This window comes from Camelus dromedarius, chromosome 26 (genome assembly GCF_036321535.1).
Source record: "Camelus dromedarius isolate mCamDro1 chromosome 26, mCamDro1.pat, whole genome shotgun sequence".
Lineage (NCBI taxonomy): Eukaryota > Metazoa > Chordata > Mammalia > Artiodactyla > Camelidae > Camelus > Camelus dromedarius.
Genome location: NC_087461.1, coordinates 6,030,214 through 6,051,253, shown reverse-complemented (window position 1 = coordinate 6,051,253; position 21,040 = coordinate 6,030,214). Strand labels below are relative to the sequence as shown.

The window sequence follows — 21,040 nt, the reverse complement described above, 5'->3', positions numbered from 1 at the left end:
TAAAATGGGGACCGAGTCTCCAGGCTAGGTGACAAGTAACACATCGACCCGAATATTTTTTAAATGGATGACCCTCCAGAGAGGGGCACCTTTGAGCGGCCTGGCCGCTGACCCCGAACGATGGGACGCCGAAAGTCCCAGGCCCCAGGCCCAGCTGAAACTGCATTCATCTCTGCTTCTGGTTTTGATCTTGTTAACGGCAAACTCATGCATGCACGACACGACGGGGCCGAGTCACGCCTCGCAGCCTGTTTCTGGGCTCTCCTTTTGTATATTTTTTATAAGGCGGAATGTATTCAGAGCATTCTGCCTCAAAAGGCATTTTGCTCTAATGGCTGTGTAGAAATGTTTACTCTCTGGTTCTATGTTTTTAAAAAACAAAAGGGTAATCAGAAGCATTTAATTGTCTTAGATGCTCTAAAATAGTAATTAAAAGCTTTTTTTTTTTAATGTTTTTAGTTTTGCCGATATATGAGCATGTCTGTGAATGAAATAAGGCCCCGTGTTGGCCTGATTTGCCCAGCAGAGGTGATAAGAGTCCAGCAGTGCTGGAACTGAGAGCTTACAGCCCAGTTGTATGAGGAGTAAATCCCATTTAAACATGTGATTTTCCCCTCATTCCTATTCTTGGTCATCCTCTTCCAAGGTGCAGTGGAGCATTTTCAGGATTTTTTCCTTTATTTTTTTATTTATTTATTTTTTTTACTGTATAGCACAGAGAACTGTTTTCAATATTTTGTAGTAATCTATAATAAAAAAGAATATGAAAGGGAATATTCATATATATATGTATGACTGAAACTTTATGCTATACACCAGAAATTGACACAACATTGTAAAGTGACTATACTTCAGTTCTTTAAAATGGAAAAAAAGCAACCAAGCAAGAAAGAAACCTGGGTTGCAGGAGTCCAGAGAGAGAAAATTCCTGGGCATTGGAGCTGGGGCATTGATGTATTAGTAGGAGTTCTTGGCCAGAAAATTGGGAAAGGCATGACAAGAACTGATGACATCATATGCAAAGCCTCAGGGGTAGAAAATGATAGTGAGCCCTGGGAGTCAGGGGTGAGCAGCCAGTGTCCCAGAGAAACAGCAGACTAGAGCCACATTAGAGCTGGGCACCTGCTGGGTGCCCAATGCCATGCGTGTTCTTTAACCGCAGGCACTGAGAGTCAGTGAGAGTTCTGATGCTCGGCAGTGAAACGCCCAGATTATTTGGGAAGACCTAAAAAAAGCTTAACACAGATGTTTGCAAGGCTGAGAGGAAACAGGCAGCCACAGCAGGGCTGGAGGCCAAACAAACCACCCAGCCACACTGGGGAGCAATTTGGCCGCTTCCCCAACTGTGAGTAAGGTGCACACAGTGCTCCACAGCTCAGTGTCCACAGGAGGGACACACAGGGCACCAGAGGGTGTCTGCCGCCGTGTATATGAGTGGAAGCCATCAAAAGGGGGCCACACAGGAAGCAAAAACCCAGGGACCAGGGAGCAGCACAGAGTATGCCCTGGTTGCGCCAGAGCCCCAGAGGGGACCGAGGGTGCCTGCAGCCTGCCTCCAGGGGCCTCACTTCTTTGCGTGCCTGTTCCTGCAAAGTCTGAGGGGCCCATGTCCCACTGCAGGCCGCGGGTGTCTCTTCGAGCAGGAGATGCTGCCTGGCGGAGGGCTCCAGGGGTCCCAAGCGGGCAGGGCTGTGTGAGGGCAAGCCTGGAGTCCAGCAGACCGCCCAGGGGCGGCTCCTACCCCGGGACGCTGTTGTAGTAGTTGTGTTCCAGCTCCTCCTCGTCCCCCCAGGCCGAATCCTCCAGCCCGGTCAGCCTTTCCGCGGCAGGACCACCTTGACGGGGCTGTGCAGGTACTGTTTGAAGCGCAGCTCGAAGTTTTGCCCCATGGGGCTGATGACACTCTGGGCGAGGCCCTCGCAGCACTCCAGGATGTGGCAGGTTCTCTGGTTGACGGGGTCCTTGGCCACATAGGCCACGTAATCCGCCGTGTCCGTGTCGCCACCCGCTGCGAAGGAGATGGACTGCATGTGGTGGTCGGCGATGATGTGGCGCGTGGCCGGCACTGAGAGGGTGAGGCCGTTGATGGAGATGCTGACCGCGATGCTCGTTTCTGCGAAGCGCAGGTTGCTCTTACCCAGCATGAGGCCAGCGCCTTGTTGGGGGCCTTCTTCTTCCAGGAACCCCGGAAGCCAGGCACAGCCTCATGGAGCCGGGTGATGGCTTCCCTGGTGACCGGGGTGCGAGTGCTGAAGTCCAGGGAGCGTATGGAGCGGAGGACTTCGATGCAGCCCATGTACCGCAGGATAGAGGAGACCCCAGGCCCCTGGCGTGTGGGTGTAACCAGCCGGGCGCCGGCTTGTGGATGAAGCTGCCTTTGCGCATCCACTCGGCGACGGCGGCGTCCGGGGTCCCGGCCGACCCCCACGTGCCCCGCGGCCCCCGTGCCCCAGCGGCCCGGCAGCGGCTGAGAGCACGCAGCGGACAGGGCGCCGCGCAGCGCGGCTCGCAGGCGCACAGGGACGCCGGCCAGGCCAGCTGGCTCGGGCTCGAGGTCGGCGGCCCCGGCGCCCCCGGCTGGAAGCCGGAGGGGACCGCGAGCTTCCACTGCAGCATGCGCGGCGGCAGCGCGCAGAAGGCGGTGGGCGCCTCCAGGTGCGGGAGGCGCGGGGGGCGCGCGCCCGCCCGGACCCTGCGTCATGGCCGCGCCCGCCCGACCGAGCTGAACTGATTTTTTCCTTTCTTGATTCTTGTTTTCACCATAAGTAGCATGCCCCACCCCCAAACTATATTCGTATCTTCCATTCCCAAAGCTTTGCATCACAATACTCATAAATTCCTTCTATTAGAAGATGAATGTGTTCCAGGAGTAGTTTGTAATGTCCCCATTTCACAGAGAAAAACTGAGGCACAGCAGCCTCAGATTTTTGCAGAAGGTTATAGCTGGCCAGCAGGGAAGCCAAAGTCACCAATTTTTGGATTACTAGCCTTGGATTTCCCCCCACCAATTCAACAGCCTTTCATTTGTGCGTGTCCACAAGAAGTGTTCAACTAGCCCAGTGCCTTAGCGCGTCCTGTTCAAGGATGAGAAAATCGAAAGCCTGTCGTGTGATTTCACAGCTCAGGAGTCACTTCTCTTGTCCTTGAGTCACTTGAGCAGGAGAGAGAGAGGTCAGCGAACCCTGATTCTATTTTGGTCCTAACCAGTGACGGGTTGTTTGACCTTTCACAAGTCACTTCAATGCGCTGTCAGTCTCTGTGAAATGAGGATGGAGGAGCTCTGGTCCCTACTTATCTCCGAGGGTGACTTCATAAGGGAAGGCGAATGGAGATGCTCAAACAGAATATGCTGCTGGAGGCGCTGCCCCCGGGTTGACCAGATAGCTAAATGAGGCTGAACCTAAACAACTAATGAGTTTTCAGTACAAGGATGTGCTGGAAAAGGAGGGTAACCCTAATGCCTGTGTCTCCCTGGATTAATGAAGATGTGATGGTCCAGAGATGTATTTTCACCCCTGAAACTTTAGCTATCTTGAGTAAACTTGAACAGATAAATTTAGGAGGGTTTGATGAAATGGGGCAATAAATTGAGTTGGGGAAATTCAGTAGACGTGCTCCCTGAAAGTCAGGTGTTACTTTCCTGCCATCCATCTTTCCTGAGGAACAGTCGCTGTCAACCAACTACCTCAGAGCAAGCTAGGAAATTTCCCTGGATTCAGGACAGCATACATAATTTCTTATGAAAGCGTGTGACAAGCACTTTCTTCATGGACCCTTTCATAGCGTTGGGGAAAAAAAATGTTTAAGAGGAAAAAAATTCTATTACAACACCAATCAAATTTATGGCTCCCTCCAACATAGTCTAACCATTAATAACTTATTCTATCAATTTCAGGAGAAATGTCGTGTTCAGAAATGTCATGTTTGTACTATAAATCTTTAGTTTCTTTTTATTGACAAAGTTAATCTATTTTAATATTTAAAAATCTTTCATAAATTATATTTAAAAACCCAAAATCCCAATAAAGAAATGGGCAAGGGATACAAATGGGCTTTTCACAGACGAAGAGATTCAAGTGGCTAATATAGACCTGAAACTGCTTTCAGCTTCAGTCTAAAGATCAGAGAGGATGGGTGAAAATCTGGGATCAGGTCCTGACCACACTACTTACTTGGCTGTTGGATTCCCCCCCCCCCCCCCCGTTTTGTGTCTGTTAAGGTATTATTTACATACAGTCCAGTTTAATGAATTTAGATAATTGTATACAGTTGTGTTACATCACCACCATCTGCTTTGTTCCCTTTTGATGCTTCAGTTTGCCAGCAGCTAACTTTCCCAGCAATGCAGAGTTCGGTTGGAGCCAGGTATGCTGCTGATTCTGCAGAGAAAGGGAGAGGTTCACTCAGGTCAGCGAACATCCTTTGAGCCCTTGTGTGTCAGGCACTTTTGCCAGGTGCAGGGGATACTGAGTTCATAGAGTTTCTGTGCTTGGAAGTATACGCAATTGTAGATGGAAAGCTTGTGTACAAGATTGTTAATTTACACCTTGATGAAGAAAAGGGTATCTGCTTATCGGTGCCAGGGAGCAAGACTGATCAACTGGGGAGACTGTCCACATTCCCTGTACTACTGCCTTCAAGAAGAAGAAAAGCTTTGCTGGGTTTTGCTCTAGATTCTTAATGTTCTAAGAGTATTTCCTTTCTACTCTCATCATTTTGAATAAGAGGAGATATACTGAGAGAACAACCAGACTTCAAGCTTCCTTCATAGTATTTCAAGACACATTAACCCCCACCATCTTTGACACTGACGTTCCTGTAAATATCAAGCATCTCCAAAGACCCACCTCCATGCACCAGCTTCCGCTCCTCAAAGATCCCAAGGAAGATGGGAAAGCTCCGTTGAACTGGAAGATGGGCAGAAGCTGTGCATTCACCCTTCCTGCATCTGGGGCCTCTTGATTCATCCTCCAGCACCCCACCCCTCTCCACCCCATCCAGCCCCTCCATCTGCTCCAGTGGCGTGGGCTCTTGATTTCCTAGATGACTATCCGGAAGAGGAAAAGGGCCATCGCCAGCCCTGCAGCAGCACTAGAGAGAGCGCTGAGGCTCTTACAGATCCTTCACTGGCACGCCTGTCTGAAGCCTGCAGTCCTTGAAGTGCAAAATTACTGCAGGTGCGGTTCAAACAGTGCACAGACTGGCCAACCAGAGCCTCTCAAATCAACAGCTTTTAAGCGTGTCCATTTGCAGAGGCGCCGAGAGCTTGCAGGTAGCCGTGCAGCCTGTAAATGAGCTCAGAGCCTGCTGTTTTTGCAACACAGCTGCCAAGGCGTGTCGCTGTCGGGGAATGGAAATCACCGACTGGGACCCAGATCTGGCTCGAGAAGTTGTGAAGTCTACACGATTGGACTTTTCAACTCCATGCCATTTTGCAAATTCAGAAATAATAAAATTCCCACCAATTTCCAGGCACAAAAAAACCAAAACCTATTTCTCCCTTGATGGGTCCAATTACATGGTTGAAATAAAATTTTAAGACCTTTCTTAGTGTTTTCTGAGGCTGGCCCCCTCTGTGGGCTCGTGAATATATTATACACGTGCAAGATGTTTGAGTATTTGTAGGTCTGGGCTGTTAGCGTGGCAGGAATTCGGCAGATTCTAGAAGAATGCCAACCACGATACAGCATTTGCTCTCTTTCAGTCCCATGATTCTTTCCTCGCCGCTGCTGTCCCCCCTGCCCCGTTCCTCCTCCTGTTCCTTCTTCTCTCCTGTCTTCATCAAATATTTGAGGCCCTACTAAGTGTCAGACTCCCTGCTCTTCTGGGGATGCAAGCGTCAACAAAAACAGAGTTGATCTGTGGTCTCAAGGAGCTGATAGTCAAAGAGAGGAGGCAGACATTAGCCAAATAAATCACCAAAATCCACATAAATTCCAAGTTCCAGTTAACATGATGCAGAAAACATGCCCAGTCAGGAGAGGTTAGTCTTCCGTTGCTGCCTGTGACTTTTCACTTGGGAAAAATGATTGTGCCATTTGTCTGTTTCTGAATGGAGCGTGACCACTGGCACTTTTCTGACATCATCTTTCGAGAGGTCGTCTTCTGAGTACATAGAATCCAGCACACTCAGAGAAATATTCTGATGACAGGGATGTCGTTCATGGAAGTTATGATGCCTTTTACTGAGGACGTTGACTTCTCAGGGACGGGCTTGTGCAGACTGAAGGGAGGCGGCGGGGGGTGGGGTTGTCCATATTTTCCAGATAACCATGTAGCCAAGAGTGATGGCAGAATGGGAGCCCAGTTTGAAAGGTCTGGTGCATTTCAGGTCCAGGTGAGATGGTCCAGGCAAGTAAGGCATCTTTGGGAACTGCCTCTGGTTTCTACCCTGCCTTCCATCATCTTTTTTAAGAAGCCACCAAGTGAAACATTCATTTTTTTCCTAAGTGCACAGTGCTATTCAGTGTTTGGGGTGGTGTCTTTTGAAGGTGGACCTCTGCAGCAAGGCCTGGGCTGTATACCTGGCTGCTTTGTGAATGTGACATCCTGTCGTCCCCAGTACCGGGCAGAACAGCCTTGTTTTACAGCCTCACTCACTCAACTGTCTTTTTTTTTTTTTTTTCCCCACAATAATGATGGCAACCATTAGAATAATATAAACCACTTACTAATCAGTTTAGTAACCAAGGACAGCTGCTTTACACAATACGGAGCCAAATTAAGAAGGCTTTTATGATGTTCAGAAATTGCCTGTTAGACAGAGTCAAAAAAACCTAATGGCGAAATCAATTGACTCTTTGTGCGGGTTTGCGACCAGCTGTCCCCTGCAAACAGTGACTGTGGAAGGCCACCAAACTGTGGTGATTCACAGTGTCTTCAGAGAGTAATCCCTTCATTGATGGTGCTGCTCCAGAACCTTCCTAACTTGATAACTTGTGGGTGAGATCAGAGCCCCCTTTTTCCCCTCCTCTTTGTGCTCCTTGGAAACCACGAGGAATGGGCCCCTTATCCTGAAGCAGTCATGGGAAACGTGGTCTCCTGCAGGTCTGTTAAAGCTTTATTTGTGTATATGAGGTACGGATGACAGCCAAACTCAGGAGCTCACAAATGGACATTTCGTCCTCTGGAGACTTAACCAAGTTGGACACAAATACGGGGGGGTATTTCAGAGTCTAAAATTTCTGGCATGGAAGTAAATCAGAACTGTACGGGAGCCTGGGCTGTTAGCGTGGCAGGAATTCGTCAGATTCTAGAAGAATGCCAGCCATGAAACAGCACTTTCTCTCTTTCAGTCCCCATTATTCCTGAGCAGGGTTCCTGATCCAGTAGAGGGTGGGCATTGGAGCCTCTGTCCTAAGACCTAGCGACACAGTTGTAATTTCTGGGGCTAAAATGTACAGCTTAAAATGTCAGTCTCCCTCAAGTGGCTGAAAAAAGGAAGAACAAGGTCAGATCAATTCAACCTCTGGAGTTTCCCATTCCCCCCCCGCCGCCCCCCGAGTCTCCAGTTGTAGATGATGGAGTGAAAGTCACAGGCGTGAAGGGAACAGGCATCTTCCACACCCAGGATGATGCATGGTCTCCACAGTGTCCTTTCCCCAAGGACATTCTGCAGGGTCACCTTCAGGCACATGAAATGGCCAGGTTCAAGTCCACTCACCCCCGTACAAGTCACCAAGGCTTTATGAACCAAGTGTTCCTTCATCAAGCATTTTTCGATCCCCCTTTGTGGTTGTCTTTCTGGACACTGTTCCTGTTCCCATCATGAGGCCACTATAGATACAGTCCATCTGATGTCAGAAGTGAACACGAAGTTGGGAGTCGTGGACCTGAGAAAACTCTGCCGTGGCTCCAAGACAGACCTGGGAGTCAGGGAGCCTGGTTCTGAGGCAGGTCTTGACAGGTGGTAAAGGATAAGAGTTTGGTACTGATGCTCTGTCATGTCTCTGGTGCTGAAAACGATTTTAGGCCAGTTCCTCAACAGTGTGGGGGATCCTTGCTCTTCAGGGAGAAGAACCAGCTACTTCTGCCATGCCACCCAGTGGCCAGCCTTCTCCGGTAACAAGGATGTCGAGCGATCACAATCGGGAGTATTTCTGCCGGACCTTCATCTCTGGTGAATTACTTCTGACAGAGCTGGAAGACATGGAAAAAATTAGACAGCTAATACATACAGAAATCTGAAAATGTGTCTTCTCTCCTCCTTCCCTCCCCTCCACTCCCTCTCCCTCCAAATGCTGAAAGATGAGACACTTGCATGTAGACACATACCTATACGCACTTAATGTGGTCATGCTTGTTAACGCTTGATGACTTTCCTGTGAAATGAGATTGGTTCCCACAGTTTTTGTGCCTCTTGGAGAAAAGGATGCTATCACGTAGCTTCTTTATTCCTAATAAAGATGGAAATGGGTTGAGATAAAGGTCGCTCAGTGGAAAATAAATTGCAATACAAACATGCAGGTAATTCACTGCCAGTTTTTCACATCTAGAGCAGAAGCTGATTCAGCATTTTCAAGTGTGACATGTTGAAAAAGTTTCCCAAAATTTAGTGATCGTTTGTGTCAGGTGGATGGGAAATTTAATAAAGCATTGTCACTCCTTTCTTCATTCACTTATTCATCATGTATTTGTGGATGCTGGCTCCAGGCCAAGCGCTGTGCTAAGTTACGGGTGTACAGTGGTTCCTTCGACACTCTGGTCCCTTCTCGCCTAGAGCTTACAGCCTGTCATTATATATGGAAATTATAAAAGATGTTCAACAGATTGAAAATCCCTTTGATGCATCTTCATAAGTTCCTCTGCTGATTACTTCCTGTAGCTTTGGACAACATCATATTTCCCTTGGATTCACATAGGTGCCTTCTAAAGAAAAGGGGGAGGTGATTTCTTGTAGACCAGGATGGAGGAAGAAAATGCTGATGGAACTTCTCTTTCTTGGAAAAGCAGGTGATCACGGATAGGCACACTGTGGCATTTCCCCACGTGTTGCATGAGATTGTTTTACAAGTCACTTCAGTCTAAATGGCTTCCTGTCTAATCGGAACCACTTAGCAGGAGCATCAGGGATGATGGTTTCAGGTGCAACAGGTTCACTCTTGAAATTGACCTGATCAGTGGTGGAAACGGCCAGGAACTCACACAAGTGTGGGGTGAGGACGTCTGCGCCACCGCCGAGTGCAGGACATTAAACAGCAGGTTCCGTGCAGACCGACTTCTGAGCAGCGAGGCTCAGGAAGGAAGGGAGGGAGGAGTCATGTCTCTTGTTGGCTGTGAAATTAATTTGCCTGAATATGAATCTAAACCTCTCTGAGCCAGAAATTGGGATTATTTTGTGTCCTTTTTTATTTATAATGTGGCCATAGGAGTAAAGCCCCTGAGTAGGAGACATGGGTAGAGAGAGACAGGTTTAAGATGGATAATTTGGTGGGAAAAAAAAAAAAATGAGGGTTTCACAGGAGGAATCGAAAGGCTCAAAGAGGATAACTCAGCCTTCAGAACTAAGTTTTGAAAAGTCTCCCCCGGTGATGGACTGAGTTCCTCCATTCACTCTCTTTTTTTAATAAACCAATGATCTATTCTCTAATAACGTGCCTTCTTCATTTCAAGTTGCTCTGAAATGGCACAGGGGTCTGCAGTGGATGCTATTAAAATTGCAATGGTAACGTTTTGTCACGCTGCCTGTCACCTCTCAGCTTTGCCACCCCACCTCCTTACTCTGTCACCAGAGCCTTAAATCCCCACTACCCCCATTAAAGTGCCGACTTGTCTCCTCAGACTCATTTATACTGTTTGTTTCTGATGTCTTCCTTGGCAACTTAATTTATAAGTCGGTGATTTTTCAAACGGAGTAATACTCTGCGCCTCCTCTAATTTCCTGTTTTTGAGATCGCAGCCTTTACTGGGTTCACGTGGCTTCTACCACTGCAAACCATTCATCTCACTCCTCTGTCAACACCCGCTTGTTATTTTCAGTGTAGTTCCTCAGATTTTCCTTCCATCCCTTAGAGTAAGATCTTTCTGTCTGTTTGATAGAAAATGGGAAATCCTAGGGCTCTGGCGGCTGGAGCCACTTGAAACCCCCTGTGAGTAACCAGAAAGGACTGTCTAGAAAACAGCGACCACATAAGGACCGTTCAGTGACGATAACCCCTGTCTGGAAAAGAGGAATACTTGCACCTCCATTTCCAGTTTTCCATTCTGTGTTTGCATCCATCGCCCTTCACATCCTTTTCCATAATAACTGAAGAATCTCAAATCCCATCTGAACCCCCGTCACCCCTGCAGATGTTAAGCACTAGCTTTTCCTCCCACACATGACTCCTCGTACATTTCAAGATGTCAACAGTGGACCAGTAGTGTATTTATAAAAATACCAATGCAGCCCTTGCAGAGTGGATTATAATCTTAAGTAAACTAGGAGTCGGAGAGGAGTTTGACACGCCTGCAGAGGTTCCCAAGGCAACATACACACACCCAGAGACGCGTACATGTCGCGATGTACTTGTAGCTAGACTACAGGGATCATCATTTCAACTATTTGCTGAATAAAAAACATTGAAGCATTAGTGGTCTGTGTTTAAAAAAAAAAAATTGCCTTCCCACTTGGTTAATTCTGGTTGCAGCTAAGTAATATTCTTCACCAAGCTGTGTGAAAAATCAGTGATGGTGATACAGGAAATGTGATGTGTTAGTAAGAAAATGGAAGGAAACGGTCAGATGGGTGGATGCAGAGTCTTTGAGGTTTGGCAAATGTCATGATGCTCATGCTATTGGCAGTTAGTGTTTCGCATTTCCGACGGCCTTCAGATCCTCTGAGCATTCGCCTTCACAGTTTATTACACACTGCAGGGAGCATCCTCTCTTGTCAGTATCTGTGCTCATTCGTTCTTTGAACCATTCTTTCCACCAACACTTAACTTCATGCCAACATTGCTACCACTCAGAATTTTCCTACCATTAAACAACTGGGGGAACAGCATTGTCTTGTAAGGTTGTGGGGGAGGCGGGTAGGAGCCGTACCCATCTCATCCATCTTCACAGATCGCCCGCTGCCCGCCTCACTCGCCAGGAGGTTTTGTTTTCTCATGCGGAAGCCCCAAAGCACTTGATTCCTCTAAGGCGTTTATCACTCTCTGCTTTGTATTAAGGGTGCTGAGATCTGAAGTGTATATGAATACACATGTATGTAGCAGGTATATTTGTATGAATGGCCTTGGGTTCTGCAGTCTGTATTTTTCATCTTTCTAACCAGATTACATATTTTTAAGAGTGCAGTGTATTATTTTTCAGTCCCCACAGCACCACTAACATAACTTTGTATGCTTGTCTGTGCGTGAGCATGGCCTGTGCGTGTTTGTACATGTGCCTGCATCTCTCTGTGTATTTATTTGTATTTGTGTGTGCACTTGCATACGTGCATCTGTATTTGGAAATGTCAGTTGCTGGGTGGAGGAGTATTATGGAAGCCTAGGCTGTTGTTAATCCACTAAAAGTCAGAGCTCCTTTTTCCTGCTCTCCCTTTTCACTACTAGTTTATACACAAGTCGATGCTGAAATAGAAACAGGTGATCCAGCCAGTGTTAGAAATGTGACCAGCCCCTAAAACTGCATGTTCGGGCATTTGCTTATGAGCAGAGAGATGTTCATCAAACACCCAAGATGAAATCAGCCATCGTTTCGTGTCTGTTGTGGTTTTTAACCAAAAAATAATGTAAAATAAATTAAAATGACTTGCATCAAGTTGCAGTTCCACTGAAAACCGTTGACAGTAAAACAGCTTGAGAGTTTGAGTATCTGAGATCTTCAAAAGCTTGGCAGGACGGTAACTGAGTAATGGAGTTGGAGGTGATGTTAACAGGATGCCTTAGAAGCCAAAGGACAGGAAGACGACTTCAAAGATCACAGTGCCCTTTAAGCACGTCTTGAAGGAAGCCAGCTCTCATGGAGGATACACTGTGCCAAGGAGAACCCCTGGGGCTCGTCATGGACAGTGTGTCCTTGGTCACTGAGGAGAGAGTATCGTGACATTTTTGCAGGTCTTCTGCCCAGTGTTAAGTTCTCAGATTCATCATCCCAGCTGAAAAAAGCTTTCTCTTAGCAGCTGGGGGTTATCCTGCACTTAACAGACCTGTTCCGAAAGCTAACTTTGATGCCCAGTCTGCATAACTGGTTTGTAAAGTCTAAAGTTACCAGATGACAACCAGCACAAATTCTGTGGTTCAAGGATCTCTCACCGTTCTTGAGGCTTAGGCCTCCTCCCCTACGTCTTCATTGTCCTGGGTCATTAGGGGCCCGTGAAGCAGGATGAGATGTTGTCGGCTCTGCTGGGGAAGCATAAAATGTTAGACATGAGGTTCACTTTGCAGCTAGGTGTAGCTCAGTAGTAAGCTGGCCTTGGTGATTTTTTTCAGGGAAAGAGAAGACGAAAGTCACAGTGAAAGAAAGAAGGTGATTTAAAGGGTTGGCCCCAGGATCTAGTTTTGTAGCTGATTAGTCATAAAAGCCACCACTCTTAAGGAAAGAATTGGTTTCCTACTAATTCATTGATAAAACTCAGACCAGATTTTAAGTAACATTTTGTGTTTAAAAAATTTTGAAGTATAGTCGATTTACATTGTTGTATGAATCTGCAGTGTACAGCATAGTGATTCATTTATACATATATATATTGCTTTTCATATTCTTTTTCATTACAGGCCATTACAAGGTGTTGAATATAGGTCCCTGTGCTCTACAGTAGGACCTTGTTGTTTATCCATTTTATATACAGCAGTTAGTATCTGGATGGGTGCTGAGTTTTAGGTCTTGTATTCACGGACAAAACTATAAAATTTTTTTAGAAGTGGAAGACTTGTGATTATTCAGACATGTTTCTTACAGAAGGTACAGTTCATATCTGGGTGCAGACATGTGTCCAATTTAGTTGTCCTCGGGTTAGCCTGTTTTATCCAGGTTCCTTGCGTCACTCCATCCTGCTTTGCTTTTAAGAATTTCACTGCCAATTAAACACGTCCATCACTGTGTGGTCAAGAACAAGGAAGAAAAAAAGGAAAGATATCTATGTTACTTCTTGTAAAAGATGTACTTCTTGCTGAAGGTCTAATATTTAAAATAAGCTTCTAGGTAGATTTTAATTGTTGTTATCTTGTTTCTCTGTTTGAACTAGTTTTTAGAAGCAAGTTATGCTTTTAAGAGGGCAAAGGCCTGGGATACAAGAGGGTAGAATATCAAGGGAAAGAAATACAGACGCACTTTAATCACAGTCCAGCTGAACTTGCTCAGGAGCAGGGCCAAGGGATGAAAATAAAGCACCTCCATGATTCAGCCAATCTGGGTAGTCGAGGTAGCGTCTTAGAAACCCACGTGATCTTGATGACTCACGGGGGTGTGTATTAAACGGTGACAGGGCCCAATGAAACAGTCTTTGTGTTATACATTTTCAGTTGCAGGAAGTTACAGCTCATTTAAGATCTAATATCCGTCATGCAGTCTGACAGCAGCAAAGTCACTCCACCGGCAAAAGATTTGGATGAAAAACCATGCTGACTGCCTGCCTCGGAGAAACAGTGACACTGCCTCATCTGGTCCTGCGTCCAGAGGCTGTCACAGAACACAGGAGAACAGGGCCACCAAGGGGACCTTGAGGTTTTGTTAATCACACATCCAGAATAGTAGTCATTGGTGCAGTGAAATTTGCTTTGTTCGGGCACCGGCAGAGTTTCTCAGCCTCGCAACAGGACAGATGAGGATTCTGAATAATCTTAAGAGGTGGCACTGGGGGTTCCTTGTGTTGAAGGCTGTAGTACAGGTGGTGGCAGAAATGTTGGGCCAAACGTGAGTGACAAAAATGCTATTAATCAGGTAATGCTGTTATGTTTAGAAGTATAAAACCAGAAGGAGCTTAAAGAAAACAGCTGGGCGACATGTGTCCTCTATTCCAGAAGTCCAGAGGGCCTTCCATCATCAAGTAGGCAAGAAGGACATGTAACAGTCAAAGAAGGTGAACCCATTTGATTTCTCCTAAAGAGGTCCTTGCGTGTACAAGGAACCATGGAAGGAGAGGGCAGCCAGGTAGAGTTAACAGGTTTTTGGAGCCTTGAGTTGACCCATGCCAAGAATCTAGAGTTCTAAACTCTTAAAGTCTAGAAAACCAGAGCCCTTAAGTGCTGTTCATTCAGCTATTGGCCTGTTCATTCAAATATTGATCCATGATTCAAATATTGACACATGATTCAAATGTTGACCTTTCTCACCATTAAAGTACTGATTCTTTGATCCAACAGCTTGTACTTTGGAACCTGGAAGAAGAGAAAAACTCCAAGATTCTTCATGTGTCATAGTTTAGAGGCCTTTGCAAGGATGCTGTAATTAACGGTGACAATAATGATCATTGTGAGAGGAATGTCTGGTGCGTATTGTACAAGACAGAGAATATGTAATCAGTGTCTGAACAAAAGACCAGACATCGTATTCCTTAAAAAGCAAAAGGGAAATAAATGTGTTAGGCCACCCTGAGTGGCATTTATACCCCTACAGTCCAGCAGGTATCATTAACCCTGCTTTGCAGAGGAAATCGGAATCTCAGAAGGGCCACGTAACTTCTCTGCTGATTATTTCCCACCTGTAACACCTGTCCCACCCTTCACTTTTGCCTGACTTTCGGTCTTCACACACCCAGTGTCTTTCCCCCAGAGGTCCAGTAAAGGACATAGCCTATAGCTGCTCACAGGAGAAGAGGGGTAATTCCTTAGGACTGAACCTGCCAAGGTCTTTGAAATCATTAAAGAATCTCCCTCCTCAGGTGAGCAGGTGTTGAGCAGAGGCTGAAAAATTCAGTATTTGTGCAACAAATTCTGTCGTATTTTCACAGTTGCCAGTCACAGACAGGGTCTCTGTATATTTGGGGGTCAGTATGATGTGTTATTGGGTCTGTGCCATAGAACGTAGAATTACTAGCATAGGGGTGCTTGCATGTGTCTTGCTAGTGATGTCACTGTGCTCTTAAAGAGAGATGAGCACTGCTGTCCTGCCCTCTGTCCCGCCTGAGTGAAGGGCACAGAGCAGGAAAACCCAACATTCAGACCAAATGGAAAGGCGCCGCTGCCGCTGCCCTGGGAGTCGAGAGGTCCTGTTCAGAGAGCAGTGCATAGAGCCCATGGATCCACTTATTCATGGAAAAAGATGGGGCGGCTTTGCTGCTGGGGCTCTGGAACATCCCTCTGCTGAAAAAGCAGAGAGTCAAGGGTTGCCTCAAAAAACCTGCACCCCCAGGGACGCTGAGCTCTCCACAAGGAAGGCTTTCAGTTGAACTGGTTCTTACGTGATCAGAGGTGTGGGTGCTGGTTTGATTGGGCACCTCCCTGAGTCTCCCAGGGCATCCTGTACTTTCCCGTCAGCATTTCTCCTCTTCCGTGTCACCCCTGGGTGAATTGGTCCACCACGCTGAGGGTGGTGTACCTGCCGTGGTACAGACCTTCAGTAGATGCCTGCCGAGGGCTGACCGACTGAACACTTATTTCTAAGCATCAGCCCTTCTGTTGGCAGTGGGATCTGAAATGCAGAGCCAGGGAAGAGAATCGGGAACGCACGAGTAACATATCCTTCCTCATAGCCTCACCTGTGCGGGCAGAGGGCACCCGGTTGGAGGAGGCAGGGAGAGCTGGTCAACCTCAGAGGGCTGTGTGTCTGTAATTGAACCGGAACACTTTCCTTTTGAGTAACTGAAATAACTTTGGCCAGGGGCTCCAGAGGCTATAACGCAAATCACAATGCCTAGCACCAGTGCTGTTGGAAATCTTCGAAAATTCTCGTGCAGTCCTCAAATGCCAATTTCTGCAGCTTCACAGAATTCTAAGAGGTTAGGCATTTACATAGACTGGGGCTCTGAGGGGTGGGTGGCACCATGGAGAAGACTGGGATCCCTGGTCCTGACTCCCATGCTCTTTCCCTTCCAAGAAGTCACCTACACACCTACACCAGCCCGTCCTGGTGTATTATGCTGTGACATTATTTTACGCCTTCCCTTAGCTTGAAATACTGCCTCAGTTTTTCTCCCACAGTGCCATTGCTGTCTCAGGATTTGTTTCGAAATAATTTACGTGCTGCTTCTATATTAACCTGCACACCTCTTTTTAGCCATTTCTCCCTTCTGTGACATGTCTTGGGTTTTGTTTTTTGTTTTGGGGGGGGGGGGTTTGGCACACGACATGAAACAGTGGAGGTCTGGAGCCCGGACCAAGTACATGGCTTATACATTATGTTTCTTTTGGTTGGTCAAAAAAAAAGGACTCTTATGTATTAAAAAGGCATTTCTTCCAACCTAACTCCACTATAGCTCACAACGTAGCAAACAGATTTTCTAAAATGAAAATAATTTTATCACTGCCCAAGAAATAAGTTACAAGAAAGACCCCCTGCCTTGCTGAGAAATGTCCTGCACATCCATCTATAAGCATCTTTCTCTCTTCCTCGAGGGATAATAATACTTCAGGTCATGAAGGGAAGCGTGCTCTCAGCTGCTGTGTGCTTATAAATGTTCTCGTCTGTCTTTCCTTCAGTGACGTTCATCATCGTGCTGCTCCCCTGCATTTTGGTCACACAGCATGGGCTCCCCTGACCAAAGCCCTTTTCCACAAGTCCTGGCAGCAGATGGATAATGTGAGTGTTTCTCAAAGGATGATCTGAGGTTTCTGAGCACCAGAATCCCTTGGGGCCGGGGTGCAGATTCCTGCTAAGTCTATGGAATCAGACTCTCTGGAGTCTGGGATTCTGCACTTCTACCAAGTGTTCAGGTGCTTCTTGGCCCTTTGAGAACAGTTAGATCCACCCAGCAAATACTCATTATGGTCTGTAATGTACCAGTTACTCCGCTAGATCCTGGGAATAGAAAGATGCACAACAACAGATGTGGAGCCTGAACGTGCTGCTTTCCTCTTGTTTAGAAATGAGACTCAGCCTCGGATGCTAAGGTTCAGAGAGGTGCTGAAAACCTGGAGCTGACATTTCCAATCAATCAGCCAATTAGCAAACATTTATTCAGTTCCTAGGGGAAAGGCATGGTGCTAAGCACTCGAGATGACAGAGAATATAACATGGTTCCTGGGCTTCGAGGAGCTTATACTTTGGTTGGGAAAACAGCAGGTGAAAAGTCAAATAGTAGAGGAGTCAGATCACTGAGTACCAGCAGGAAACCAATTTCTAAGGCATGATTAATTGCTAAGTGAGTGACTAACAATATCTTAAGTGTCATTCTGTCTTTCCTCTCTGTTTTCTTTCCATCTGGATTTTTCTCCATCCTGAATCCATCCTCCTTCTAGAATTCTTTTTTTTTTTTAATTGTAACATTAACTATCACTCTTAAAATACTTTATACTGCACTGTAGAATGTTTGGAATTTTTGAAACAGGCTACTTCTGCTTCAGAACATCCTGCTGACTTAACGTTCTCCACGTGTAAAACAAAGGTTAATCACCTAATTCTGTAGAGGTATATTCAGTTGAAATAGGCACTTTGGGGATCTCAAAATGCTACCTAGCTTGAATATGGGTATATACGTATATATACATATACATGGCAATACATGTGACAGATATGTGTATATACACGTACACACATATGAAAAATCCAAGGAGAAGGAAGACATGCCTGGAGAATATAATGGAAAATATATGATTCCAGAATACATTCAGTTGAATTAACTCAACTGAAAGTTATAGTAAAAGAACTTTTTTGATCATTGGAGATGTCAGAGATTGCTACAGGTTGGCTTTGCAGAGAAAACTGGAATATCGTCTCTTGAGAATTTTAAAGAGGCCCGTGGATGAGACTGAGTTAGAAATGTTCTATGTAATACTCTTCAATTAGCTCTCCTGGGATGGCCTCTCTGTGATTTAAGTGCTCCCAATTTAAGGCACACTCTTTGGGAGGTAGATGCTTATAAATCCCAGCAGGTGGAGGCTGCTTCAGTGCAGTGGTTTTAGTACTTTGTTTTCGGAGTCAGACAGTTCTGTGTTCACGTCAGGCTCTCTCAACTTCTCTGTGTGGCCGTAGGACTTAATTTTATTTTTTTTAAGTACGTGAACTGTAATTTATTACTGTTGGAACACCCTTTTTACTATTATTGAAGTGCAGTCAGTTGCAGTATGGACAGCATAATGTCCCAGTCATGCATATTCATATGTATATTCATTTTCATTAAAGGTTATTACAAGATAGCTCCCTGTGCTATACAGAAGAAATTTGTTTTGTATCTATTTTTATATTTAGTGGTTAACATATGCAAATCTCAAGCTCCCAAATTTATCCCTTCCCACTCCCTTTACCTCAGTAACCGTAAGATTGTTTACTATGTATGGGGGTGGGTCTGTTTCTATTTTGTGGGTGAGTTCATTAGTGTCCTCTTTTTTCTTTTTAGATGCCACATATGAGTGATATCATATGGTATTTTTCTTTCTCATTCTGGCTTAGGGACTTAGTTCTTAGACTCAGTTTTCTCAGCTATGAAGTGACCTGTGTAACAGTACCTTCTAATAGGGATGTAGAAAATATTAAGTAAGTTACTAGATGTTAAGCCCTTACCCAAAGGCCTGGCATAGAATAAGCTCTCAATAAATGATCTCTGGTTATTGTCATCATTATTTTTTGTTAGAAGAACCCACTGTATGTTTATTTATTTGCCCTTCTCTATAAAATAAGACAAGTTAGATTCTGCAAGATAATATGTTGGCATTTTTCAGCAACCAGCTCTACATATATTTCAGCAAGTGGGAAAACTGTTTTTAATAGAAATATCCATCTTCTTTCAGTTATCCAAAATCTTAGAATTATGGAGAGGAGCTTGAAATGTGTTCCCATTGTAATCTCTACCCACAGGAGGGTGTGAATTTCCGAATGTGTTACTTAGTAACTCACAGTGCATGTACCAACCAGTAGATGCTCAATTTAGGATGATAAAAATGATTTGAAAGTCAGCCCAATGTGAAGCTTTACTGAAGCAGAATATAACAATTCCCATAAAAGAGGCCTGAAAATGGAAATATTGACAGGGATGGTGATGGAATTTCCACTTCCTAGCAGCTGGTGTTTCTTGGAGCTGTTTACATCTTCAGTATCAGAACATTAAAACTCAAAAATAAATGGACAGAAAAATGGAATTACCTTGATCCTGAGGCTAAGGCCCGGGACCCCGAGGGGACCTGGTCCTTGGGGATGACGTCTGTTAGGTGCTCTGTGTGGGACTCTCAGCTAGCCAGACCCAACTCTGAGCTGAAGCTCAGGGACCTTCTGAGCACTCGTGCTGTTAAAAGCCACGTAACTCTTAGATATTATCTTAAATAGATGACACTTAAGTCATAGACTCTTGTCCTGTGTTTCTTCCTTGAAAGACTTGATTTTATTCTCTCTGTAGACATGTTTCCAAGAGCATACAATGCACAGGGTTGCGCTGGGTTCATGGTGGTTACCAAAACGAGCCTGACCCCCGAAGAATTTCTCATCCAACAGGAAAGATTTAGCCTGAATACCTGCTGTTAAATTTCTATTTTAAAAAGATTTGGGCAGATGTCGTGAACTGACTTGGTTGAATAGATAAGAAAACCTTGCTGTTTTTCTTCAGAGCACCAAGATACTAACATGTGTTCAACGGCAGACCGCCTCTTGAGTGTGTTTGACAGCCATGTTCTATCTTCTGAACAATTTGTAATGATTTAAGTTAGGAACTTGGGTGCTGTGATTGAGAAAGGCCATAAATGATCAAGTCTAAGTAACAGAAGAAGTCAGTGCTCACTGTAACTCAAGCCCAGAACATACTTGAAGGCATTAAGTGCAGTGGCATGTGACTGAACTGATGAGAATTAATATGTAATTACTGGTTTTTTTACAGGATGGTTAAGGTGATTATGTTCTATTTATTCTATTTTACTTTGCAAATACAGTATAATGTAATTATAATTAATAACTCTAAAGATAGGCTCAATTACTTAAGTCATGAAAATGAATTACCATCATCACATTGAAGATTTTTCAGCCACCCAGATATAGTATCTACACAGTAATGCTTCTGAGAATATTACTTACAAAGAAACTGAAGTGAGTACATGCTGAGTTTACGCTGAAATCAGAAGTTTTAAACAATGAAAAAAAAAATCAGAATTTTATAGCTGGCTGTTATCTTTAAATCCTTGTAGATATTTTATGAAGTTTCACCCTTTAGTTTTAACTGTTGACTTTTTTAATTATAGAAATTACATTTCAAGAAGGCTTATCTTGGCAAAATATAGTTTAAAATAGTTTAAAAGGAGTGAGAAAAGAAATCTTGTTAAAATTCAGGATCGTTTTTGAACCATTCATCTACTTTTTGAGGAATATTTTTAAATGACTGAAAAAAAAACGCTTATATTAATATTAATGGCATTATGTGCTAAAAGGGCCATGTTAATGTTTCCTTATAAATTTTTCAGTTACTTTGTAGGATGAAACTTTCATGCAGATTATGTGATTTTTATGTAAAAGAGAAACCTAGCAGGAAGAACTCTGCATCACTAAAGTTTGCGAGTTATTTCAAGGCAGTGCTGTTAAGATACGTGTTTTCCCATGATTATTCTAGTAGCTTCCTGAGGGTGTCATGGCTCCACCGGAGAGCTAAGAGGAATCATCTGTGTCTTCTAGGGTGTAAAACCTATCAAGTCTTTACCTTTTTCCTTCTCCCTCTTCTCTCTCCCCCCACCTCTCTACATCTGGTTCCTTATCCTGTAAATTCTGTTCCAGTGTCTCTTCTCTATCCCCCCTTTCCGTTCCCAGCAGCCCAGATTAGTCTCCTTCGTTTACACTTTGTCCTTTCCAGCCCTAGACACCAGGCCCCTCAGTGGGTCCTTCCACTCGGCCTAATTCCATCTCTTCATCCCCACCTTCAATTTCTCATCTGCATTCTTTTTCAGGAGGTCAAAGCCAGAAACAGTTTCTCTTAATGTAAAAGGAAAAATGGATATTTTCAGTTTTTAGGGGATGTTGAACCTAACATCACTTTTTGGAAAACAGA

At 45.0% G+C, this 21,040-nt stretch overlaps 1 protein-coding gene and 1 pseudogene across 8 annotated transcripts in view; one reads left to right on the top strand and one right to left on the bottom strand.

Moving 5' to 3' along the window:
• The window catches only part of CELF2 (CUGBP Elav-like family member 2), a 722,443-nt gene that overhangs the window by 526,017 nt on the left and 175,386 nt on the right, over window positions 1–21,040 (top strand). The gene's annotated exons all lie outside the window — the stretch shown is intronic.
• Window positions 1,027–2,790, bottom strand: LOC116150450 (SHC-transforming protein 2-like; annotated as a pseudogene).